The following is an 11,518-nucleotide window of genomic DNA, read 5'->3' as shown; positions in this document are numbered from 1 at the left end:
CTAAGAGAATGTAAATGGAAGACAGTGGTGGGTTTTAGGTGATTGATTGGTATATACTGTTCCCATCCTCAATGGTAAAACAACTATCAGATTTGGGGTCATGCTGGTGGTCGGGGGAAATTGAGGCATTGCTCTTTCTTCTGTCCCCTCTGTAACACAAGGTAGTAGACCACTTCCTAGCAAAATTGAAGAATTTTATTTAATATTTTCCTTCCAGGGACATTGATGAGGTCCTTGAATTCTTCTATTTTTCCTATGGCCTATTATAGTGGAACTTTTCATTCATCTAATATAGACTTGAAGTTTGTTTTAAGATGCTGGGATGCATTCTTATACTTTACAGTATAGCCTGGCATAGATTAGAAATTTTACGAATTAACAGCTGTTGGACGGTTTCCCCGACTGGATGAAACAAAACTGAGTGACCCATGGGGGTCTTTATTATTTGTTTCTTTGTCCCACACTTCTGCAATTGTACAGATGTCCAGTCAATAGCAAGTGGAATGGGTGGGTGGGTTGGCTGCCATCCCAGAAATAGCTCTGAGTTGTCTTCCTGTAACACCTTTTCTTTTCATGTAACTATGTTCAAGAGCCATTCGACAGTTATGACTTCTAAAGACATTGTACAAAAGACATTTGGTACATGTCCTGAGATCAGAACATGACTGATCTCACAAACCAAGGCAGCCTTTAGGGAGGGTCCATCTTCTTGAAGATTCTCCAGACAAGCACCATAGGCAGCATGGAAGAACTGTGTATTGACAGAAGAAGTCTTTCCTTAAAAAAAGCACAATCCCCGTCCACTTCTACAGATACACACATAAGTGTATAGATATCATTGGCACGTGTTTTGGGGGGATGAGAGAGACTAGCAATGACAAGATTCCGTTTTTCTTTTAGGAGAAGCACTCTCTGTGTGGAAGTGCTGGACTGTAGAAATGCCATTAAGTTGAGATTTTCCAGGCCTCATGTTCTCTCCATTGGACTTTGAGAATCCATTGGGTAAAGAATACATCCTAAAGCTGTAGTAGCTCCCGATCGTCAGAAAAATTGGATGCAACAAAATAAGAAGCTCAGATACTGTATTTGAGCAACTCTCTTACTGGAACATGGAGAACAAACAGGCTGGTCAGCCTCCTAAAATTGGCTTATGTATTCTGGAAAGCTACTGATATTTTAATGCAGAAGGTTTTTCTTGGTGGATGGAAGACAACCTTAGTGCACCATAAAGGGATCTAGTAGAAGCGCTTGCCACACTCGGCACCTTCCATTCTGTGTTTTTGGATACCCTCCAGTTGTTCTTTCTCCCCAAAACTGTAATTATCAATGCTTTTAGCATGAACTCCACAGTCATATACCAGATGGGTGCCACGGGACGGGTACCAGTTAGGCTAGTTGAGTGCCAAGCAGCTTCACAGCTTTAATTACTACTGTAGGCTATATCAATGCAGATACTTGCATGGTGTGATTAGTGAGAGAAACAATATTAGAAAGGTTAACAAAACTGGTCACAATGCTCATGGCATTATTATTGAGGTGGACAATTGAGAGGACAGATGTCCCAGTCCTACTTATCTTAGAAATTGCTAATATGTGTTGGCAGTATTTCAGGATCAACCAGCTGGACAAAATTCAGTATCTTTGCTCTCCTGTAATATTTTATACTCATAAATATTTATTCCAGTAAATGAATGCTTGGATTTTACAAACACCTGTTCTACAGAATAGGTCGTCTTCTACCCACAGTAGAAGGAGGTGAACTTCTGTTACCCTAGGAGTCCATGCAGATTTTTGCTGGAGAATTCAGGAGCATAGAGTTTCTCTGAATCTTACATTCTTTTCATCAGCAGGAGGTCATATGGTCTGCCAATCCTATATTCATGTAAATCCATAAGCCTAAAGGGGGAGATTTACAGAGAAGTCTGTGAAAGCAACTTTGCAATACTTGCCTGGTTCTGTATCTTATTAGCTTCTGCAGGAAATGGGCCAATCCAGCTCATGGTTACTGAAGTATTAAACTAAATAATGGTCTTAATAACATAGCAAAATATATTCAGAGCCCTATGGTGCAAAATATATTAGATTATTTCAAAGACAGGACAATCTGAGTCTCTGGAGAAAAGCAAATGTAATTAAAATTATTTCTACTCCAGAAATTCACTTCTCATTACAAATGTTGCCATGGAGTATTCCCAATGCAATTTTTATTCAGAGTTAGAGAAAGAGATATTAGCCTTCCTGAAAACTGTGTTATCTTGAATAAGATAGTGTATGCATTGCCTTGAGTAAAAGAGGAATGGAAATCAAATGCTAGATTGTGTCAGATGACTTTCAGTCTTCAAATTTACATGGTCTAGGTAGGAAGACGTAGTATTTGCTGAGGTAGAGATGGAAGACTTCATCACATGTGACTTTAGAGTGCAATGATATGGTATTAAATGCAGTTATTAAACATTTGTGGAAAACACTGTGTAAGATACAAAGAAATATAGACATAAAAAGTCATGAACACTAAATAAAATCCTCAGGTTACTTACCTAACTGAGAATACTTTATTATGTGAAATCAGGGCCATCAGCAGCAGGTCATCTTATCTAACTTATCTTTAATTCATTTACATTTTATTATCTTAATTTAAATATTCAGAGAAAACAAGAATGAATTAATAGATTCACAGGGATTGTGAATACAAAATGTATGCTTTTCACTGAGTTATAACAAAGGAGAGAGTGCGCCGAGGAAGAAAAGTGCTTATACCTTTTACTTGGACAGGATATTTAGACAGCAGTATGTAGAAGCACCACCTGAAAATATAGCTTTACAAACACTTAAGTTTTGCTCCTCAGCAAATAATACACGGAGAGTTCTTCCTCTGGGTGACAGGAACAAGATCATGTTTCTCTAAAAAGAGACTAGAAAAGGGGATGGTGATACAGCAGGGAAAAGCTACAAGGCAATAATTACAAAACAGTTGATACAACTATAATTGAAATAGTTAAAAATACTTTGCCTGTGGGAACTCTGAACAGCCTTGAGATAGACAGATGGCTGTCTTTAAAAAACAAAACAAAAAAGCCAACTCTGTAATTTCTAGATAAGGCCAACAGGCTTAGATTTTTGATGCATAGCTGAAAAAGTGAACTATATCCAAACATACTAAAAATACCATATATTGATGCAGAGTGATGTCATACAGTTCCTTGATGGCAACGCACTGAGGAACTGGCAACAATCCAGCAGTAAATGTAAATATAGACATTAGAAAAAAGAATTGCCAGAGGTCAAACAGGGGATTTATATTTTCCTGTTCCCCAGCCAATCTTGACCAGTCAACCACACCTGCTCTCAAATTCTGCAGTCCTACCTCTGCATTTCTTGACCTTTGTCATCTCTCTGCTAAGCAATGAGTAAGCAATGTCTGTATACCCTCCTGTATAATTGTTCAAGGAGACTCACAGAAATTCTTCCCCATTTTCCACTTCTCCCTCATTCTCCAAGCAGCAAGATGAAAAGATGCTCCATCACCCGTACTGGCAAATGCCTCCCACAGATATTGCAGCCCAGTAAGTGCTTTGACACTCCTGGTATTTCCATCCTCTCCTCTCTTCTGGAGGAAGAGTGTGAAAGAACAGCAAATGAGAGCCCTTCACTGTGATTAGGATAAGCTGCCTTCACTAACAAGCAGCGTCCTTCAGATGAAAAGGATGGAAGCAAATGTTGTCTAGGCTCATCCAGCTTCTTGCAGGGAGCCAAGTCTCCTCTTGCAGGAGGATCAAAGCCTGCGTTACTTCGTGTTTACTGCAGCTTTCTAATAGCTGCCATTGGACATATAAATCAGATAATCTACAGATAATCTACAAGGAGAAGATAGCCCAGCATTTTTATGTGGTGGAAGGTATTCATCTAGCACCCCTTGAAAAGGTGCCGTTGGCGTTGCCCTGCTGTGGAGGGCACTGATCAGGCACCCCTGGGCAGGGAGGGAAGTACAGACCCTGTTCTCCTGGCTGCCCTGCCTCTGTGGGCTTGGTGTCAGACTCCTTCTGTCATGCAATCACTGTAGCCATGTTATGGCAGTACTTTTATGCATCTAGAATAAGCACTGTAAAACCTGGATTTACCTTGTCAAGATGCCCAGCGGTTTAGCAAAAAGAACATCAGTGAAAATCTTAAATCCATCTGCACCATTTCTCCAAACTCTCAGAAAACTTGAATTCCTGAACATTTGAGAAATAGATACCTACAACAGATAACATTAATCTTTCAACAGAGAAGAAGACCCATTCTGCTTATGCCCTAAGCTGGAATGCAGGAAAGAGGCTCCAAGCCCTTTTGCTCGTGATCAGTGTGGTACTGCCTTGCTGCTGTTAGAGAACCTGCTGCTTTGTGCATTGCTGCATTATGGCAAGTGGTGGTCACAGGTGAGTTTGCAAACGTGGCAGGTGAAGTGCTGAGAGACCTGCTTGTGGAAGAACATCTAAACCTTGCTGCAGAGAGCTTATACTGCTTGAACGAGATCTGACATTAAAGAAGGGTAGTGTCATTGCCATTCAGAACGAGCTGGCAACAGCAGAAGTGAGCGAGCAGTAGGAGCAGTACAAACATGGCTTAAAGTATGGCCAAGAGAAAATTACAGTACTGCAGACACACCCCCCCAAGCTTGGGAAAGGCAGAGGCACTGCAGGAACCAGGGTGCTGCTGGCATCTCACAAAATCCTCTTGATATGACTTCATGTTCTTGTGAGGAAGGTTTGATGGGAACACTGCAAAAAACCAGTGGTGACCTGTCTGGTGACAGGTTTGGGTGACACATGTCAGTAACTGCTTGGCATTTGGACAGAAGCAACCTCAAATACAATGAAGACAAAATACCATTGACCGTAAGTGTTTCTGTTGTGTCACCAGGGAGACAAGAAGTCTATTTAATTAACGTTGGATATGGATTATTTACTTTCCGTAACATAAGACTGTTTACTTGCAATGTTTTAAGACTTGCCCAGCTTATGTGGAGTTTGTTACCTGAAGACGAAATTCCTGAGAGTGGTTGTTTGCACATAGATGTGACTATGGGTATGATTTGTGTACCTGAATTCTCTACCAAAAGCACACAGGTCCAGTACTGCTACAATAAATATGCAAATACGTAATGGGAACTGGGCTTCATTACCATCAGATGCTAATGCATGCAGTACAGAGTCCAGTCATTTAATACGAGAGTCACTGGTGAAGGAAATTCTGCCAAAGGATTTGTTCAGAGTTAAAATTCAGCTTAATCTGATCCCACGTAAGAGGCGTTACTTCAGCTATCATTTACAGCAAGACATGATCAATCACAGAAACTTGTGTGGTGTTTTAGGAGAAACTGAATCTTGTGAATGACAAAATACGATCTGCAATGACAACAGTCACTGACAAAGTCAAAGACAACAAAGTCACAGAGCACCAGAGGAGGCCTTTCTGACCAACAGGGTTCAATTCCTTAGAGCTAGTGGGGCTAGGAGGGGTATTTATGAAACTCTGTGGTACAAAAATACACTCCAGATCGAATGAGTAACACCAAGATATATTGCCTGGGAATAACAGACCCCTCCCAGTGTTTATTAGAGGGGGTAAACTTTTAAATATGTCTATAAGAGTTTGCATCAGTCCAGACTCACGGAACCACATGGGCTGGAAGAGACTTCGGGGGGTTTTATTCCAACCTCCTGCTCAAAGCAAGGTCAACACTGAATTCAGACTGTGTTGTTCAGGGCCTTGGTGGGTCTTGAAAACCTCCAAGGATGGAGCTTTGCAACTCTATAGGGCAGTACTACAATATTGTCATTCAGGAGAAAGACTTGTTAGACTGGCTCTGTCAGAGCTTGCCTTGCCCTGCCTGGAGCTCTGTTTTTACCTGGTTTAGCTGCAATGGCAATTGTTCTTCTGACCAGGTAGCTACGCCTTTTTTGCTTTATTTTTGCTTATCTCTGTGTGGTACAGTAATATTTTTATACAGACAGTCATAACAAGCAGTTTATTCTGTGTAGAACAAGATATTTATGTTTCTAACATAAAGATGTAGTGCAAAGAAATACAGGCCTGGCATGACAGCAGAGGACTTGAGAAGTGGGGATACAGGATGCTGTGAAACGGGTACAGGCAGGGGATGATAAGGGATGGGGCACAGGCTGGAACTGGAGACCCAATGGCTGTAACAGCTCACTCACCATCACTTAAAGAAATGCAGATCAGGAGCTCGGTAAAACCAGTTTTGGAGGGTAAAAAGAAGACCAAGTATCTAACATATGTAAAACACACCACATATAGTAAACTTGGATGTAACATGGACTTGCAGACCAATGAAGAAAGAGGAAGATATAAAAATGTGTTAGAAAACATGTAAAGAGGATGCCCTAGGAGATCCTAGAGTGAGGAGGAAAAATCCATCAACATCATACTCCTCCTGGCAAAGGACTCCAGATGCTGATGCTTCACCATAACAGCCCCACAAGCACCAGACTGAATCCAGGGATCTGAGGACCCAGCGGGACAGTGGAAGGCTGAGCATAACACCAGGAAAAGGGGTAGGAACTGGGAAATGTGTATATAACAATTTTAATTGATTTATTGTTATCATTATTATTATTATTATTGACACTTCATTTCTGTATAAAATATTCATTATTTATTATTCTTTCTTTCTTTTTCTGCAATACTTAAATCTGGGCCAAGAGTGATTCTTGGATGAATTTATTGGGATTTCAATTGAAGAAACAATAAATTCTTGACTTTACATAAAAGGTGTGTTTCCTCTTTCTCCATAGACAAGATTTTGAATCTAACTAATTGCACAGCCTTTTTGGACAATTGTTTGAATAATTCTCAGAAGTGGTGTCCATGTTTTCCAATAATTAGTCCAAAATCCCATATTGCCTGGACGATTTTTATTTTATTTTATTTTATTCTATTCTATTCTATTTTATTACTGTACTCAAAAAGAATACAGAAGCACAAGCAGTAGAGGCACAGATCATCTTATACTGCATCAACTCAGCAGGACAGAAGCTAAACTTTGCTAGATGACACTTCAGATGGAGAGAGTCATCTTTTCTTAGGAATATAATTTTTCCAGCAGGACCAGAGTCTAATCTTGACATTACAGAGGAATAGCTTGCAGGTATCAAAGTTTAGAACTGCCAGAAAAATGACAGGCATACTGTTTATTTCATAGGCTTATTTCTTGCATGTTGTTAAAGAAACTTTATACTTATCTCTGCTTGAGGTGTAGATCAGCACCACTTCAGAGAATCTCAAGCCTGCCCTGGGCAGACCTTGCAGAAACCCACAGTAACAGTAAAATCCTGGATCATAAGTAGCACAACACCTACCTTATTTCATTTTGTGCTGCTGCAGCTCCGATTCCTCATGCCTCAGACTATGAAGTCAGAGCTCTGCTTACTGAAGTCCTTTGGGATAATAGTAAGGCCACTATATTTGAGGCAAGAACACTTAATAACACCAAGAGAGAGTATATTGCTGTTGAAAGACTGTTGTACATAAAAACAGAGAAACTACCCTTCAAGCCATAGATGCAAACAGCATACAGATTATTTTGTTCTGTGAACAACAGAAGCATTCAAATGAGCAGAGATACCTAATGGTCAGTGAGATAACTTGAATTTACAGGCATAAATTCAGAACTTCACTGACATAAAAAGCCCATCAGAAACTGAACACAGGACAGCTGTTTCACCAGTCTTTATCTTCACTAGGTGTCTGCACAGTGACAAGTAATTGCCGGGAGTACTGGAATGGTTAGTGCAATTATTTGAAAGAGATTCTTCATCACTTCTGATTCAACAAAAGTTAAGTGCCTTTCTGGCAACAAGATGGCCTAACAATCCTAAGCACCTTAATTTGAGATTGCAAATGAATTTTCCCCAAATGCAGTTGTGCAGTGTAAAAGTAACTCACTATTTTGTTATTCCATTAAAATTATATGCAAAATATGTACAATTGGCTCATGCTAAACCTCAACTCCTTTTCAGCAGAAAAACCTGACAGTGGAGTGTGTATTGCATGCTCTAGTTTGAATTAATAGGAAATATTTAATTACTTACAGAATTCCTAAGAAGATAACAGTGACCAATATGCTGCCCTTCCAGTCTGATTTACATGGTTCAGCACAGCACGGCTGACATGACGGGCCCATGAGCTGATGCACCATTGAACTGCTGCTCTGCTCTCCTCCTGGTAGGGAATGCCCCGAAATAGCACTAATGTCACAAGTTGCACCTGCTACTATAGCTCACTTTTCTTTCTACTGTTTTCAGCCAGGAAGAAAATCTCAGAGAATCAATATTTGACCAAGGATCACAATTCACTGTCTCAGGATTTGAACTTCTTAAGGGAGAAAAGCACGATGCAGGGGCATCACTGGAAGCTCACCTTCAGGCAACCCAGCGAACCTGAAAACATCAGCAGAATTTTGAAAGAAACTGTTAACTGAAGGAAAGCAGGAATATCTTCACTGGAGACTTTCTATAAACCCTTTTACGGCGTAACAGTAAGAGGCATGTTTAGATCTGGCTTGCCAAACATTTTTGAAAGACCTATTCAGCCCTCCGTCAGTGAAAGATTCCTTGCTTCTGACATGGGGTGAACTCACCACGGGTGCAGAAGGCCACCACAAAGCAGTATTGATAGCTCGTTTGGAGGCCTTATTAAAGGCACGTCCTTGCGCAGGCTCTCAACAAAAGGATAGATTTAATTTGTGGAAGATATCACGTATTTCCTCATTTGTGAGATTTGCAGTACTTTTCTCACACGGTATTGCCCTGTACTGCTTTGCCTTTCTGATACAGTGTAATCAGGTAAGAAAAGACACTGTCGTAAACCAGGAGCACCAGCAAGCATCATCCATGTTGCGGTAGGAAGCTTGCGTCTACATTCTGCAGCTAATAAGTATTTAGCTCTAAAGGATTTTTAGTGTAGTTCTGGAATAGGCAGAGGTGAAATACAGAATAAAAGACTTAAAACTTATGCTAACAAGACTTAAGAATTCACTCAAGAGTACAAACAGCAGCAGCAACAGAGGAGCAGTTCAGAGCACAAAGGAAAAAATGAAGCAGTCTTATGAGAGGAACTGAAGGAGGCAGGCGACAATTAGGTGTCCATAAGTTCTCATTAAAAGTGGGTGGTTTCCAGGCTCAATTAAAAGAAACCTCTTTGAAAAAGATCTTTAGGAGCAGTAGAGAGGAAAAAGGACAAGCAGTAAAACCCTTACGAGGCTGTTGTGTATTATAAATTATTTCCTCTTCACTGTTTTTTGGGAAAAGGGTGAGAAAGTCATATTTGGAATCTGTAGTTCTGTCACATAATAACTCAGATTTCTGATGCTATAAGCTTGCAAAACAGATGCGTTCAAACTAGTAGAAAAAAGGAAATAAAATGGAAAAATAAAAGCATAACTAAAAGATTGTGCAATGCTTTCTTCCCGTGTGTTAAAGAACCCATTACAACTTACGTTCTTAAAAATAACCTACAGTAGGAATCTTAGGAGAAAGCACAGATTTCTTACCTGTAAGACACAAAGTAAAAGACTACGTTTGCTTGTTATCTCGGAGAAATAATGCTATGAAAGCCATTAGGCTCAGAGCACGGTTGCTTACTGCCCTCGCAAGTCACGCCAGTCACACCAGCTCAAGCTACAGTTCCTTGAGTCGTGTGGGTTGAACCAATAGCATCCCCGTGGCTGACCGCAGTTCATTGCTGGTCTGCTCAGAAGGTATTCCTCGGGGCTGAGCGTGGGTCAGAACTGTCCCCGCGTGCACCGGGACCTCCAGCAGCTTTCGCTGGTGCACGACCGGGCTGAACGCACGGCGCTGCCCCGGTGTTGGGGATGAGCGTGGCCTCCCGCTCCTCTGCGATGCAGGCGGCGTGGAGCGCAGACTGACAAGGCTGAAGGCTACCAGCACCTTCCACATGGGGCTGAGGAGAAGAGGGATGAGCCGTTCCCAGGTCTCTGTTATTCCTGGCAGGCATTTCCATGCAGCTGGGACAACAAATGGTAAGTACACAACCGCTGGGTGTAGCCTCCGCCCCGGGCCCAAGAGGACAGTCACACCAGCTCCTGCTGCTCGGTAGGAAGCCAGGCTGTGATGGAAAAGTCCACCACAAGGACTGTCAGAGATGTCACTGAAAGAATCTCAAAGGGCAACAGACACTTGTGTTTAGACAGCTGAATTGATGCTGAAACATCTACACACCAGAGCCACAAACACCACTTGCATTTCTGAGCTTACTGCACGTTTCGGAGCTTCTCCGTTGCAAAGTGTCAGAGCAGGGCACTCGGGGACGCCTTCACCCAGTTTGGTACAGCTGCATAATGTCTGCAAGGGCACTTAAGTAATGTACTCAGCCTGCAATGCTGTCTGGCACTGGTCTCTTCCGTAATTTCCCTCTTTTTCCCCTCTTCCCTTCTTTTCCCCATGGCTTCTCAGCAGCTCAGGCAAAGCCACTTGCAAAGGTGAGCACAAAATAACTTACAACTTATTTTGTGCTTATCTTTGGGGTGGCACAATCCAACTTTGCAATGGAATGGGGTTTGGGGTTTACCATAAAATGCTGGGTTAAGGAAGCAAAATGTCAAGGGGTTGTGGGAGGTTTTATGGTCATACAGATGGAAATGGAAGAATTTCATGTTCTTCTCTCATTAACATTCCTCTGTCTGACTATTGATTCTCCACTGAAGAAACCTCCTCCCCCTGTCCCCAAATAGACCATGTTCACCTCCACAAAACCATGGGGACAGAGAGAGAGACAGCAGGCTTCTTTGGCCACAGGGAAGCATGAAAAGGGGCCAAAGAGCTGGAGTCACAGCTCAGAAGAGCCTCGGCGAGCTGGGCTTGTTGCTTCTGCTGTTGGGTGACAGTGGGAAAGATGCACTTCCTCCCTCAGAAACCAACACCTCTCACATCCCCACTCCCTCCTGGGCAGCAGTGATGCCTAAGCTGGGCATGGAGTTACGGGCTGTTCTCCAAACTGGTCTTTTCTCCTGCTAGGACAGGCAAATAAGTATCACAGGGCATTATTTGGGTTTTTTACCTACCCCCAACAGCCTGTTACCTACCCCTGGCCCTGACAGCAAGACCTGCATACAGCCACTTCAGCCAGTGTGAACAGAGATTTCTGTTCTCCTGAGCTCTAGGTCAACTGAACCATGCTAGATATTGCAGTCGGATCCTCCCCTTGCTTCCATCCCAACCTAATCCAAAATAACTCCATTCACTTTCCTGGAATGATGTTTTGTGGGTGCAAGAAAGTAGGAATTGAGGACTTGCCACTCCCAAAGCTTGTCTTCATTTGCAATCATTAGTTTAAGTTAATACACCTGAATGACTTTATTTGTGCTTAGCTTAGTTTTAGCAAGCGCTGGCATTCAGGAAACACCACTCCAGCTACTGAAGTGATTTGATTAGCAGTGCCGAGTAAGTGATTAGATTAGCAGAGTGGCTGGACAGAACCGTTAATTAGTTGTTGT

This window comes from Accipiter gentilis, chromosome 2, assembly GCF_929443795.1.
Source record: "Accipiter gentilis chromosome 2, bAccGen1.1, whole genome shotgun sequence".
NCBI lineage: Eukaryota > Metazoa > Chordata > Aves > Accipitriformes > Accipitridae > Astur > Astur gentilis.
This window is presented reverse-complemented; position numbering follows the sequence as displayed.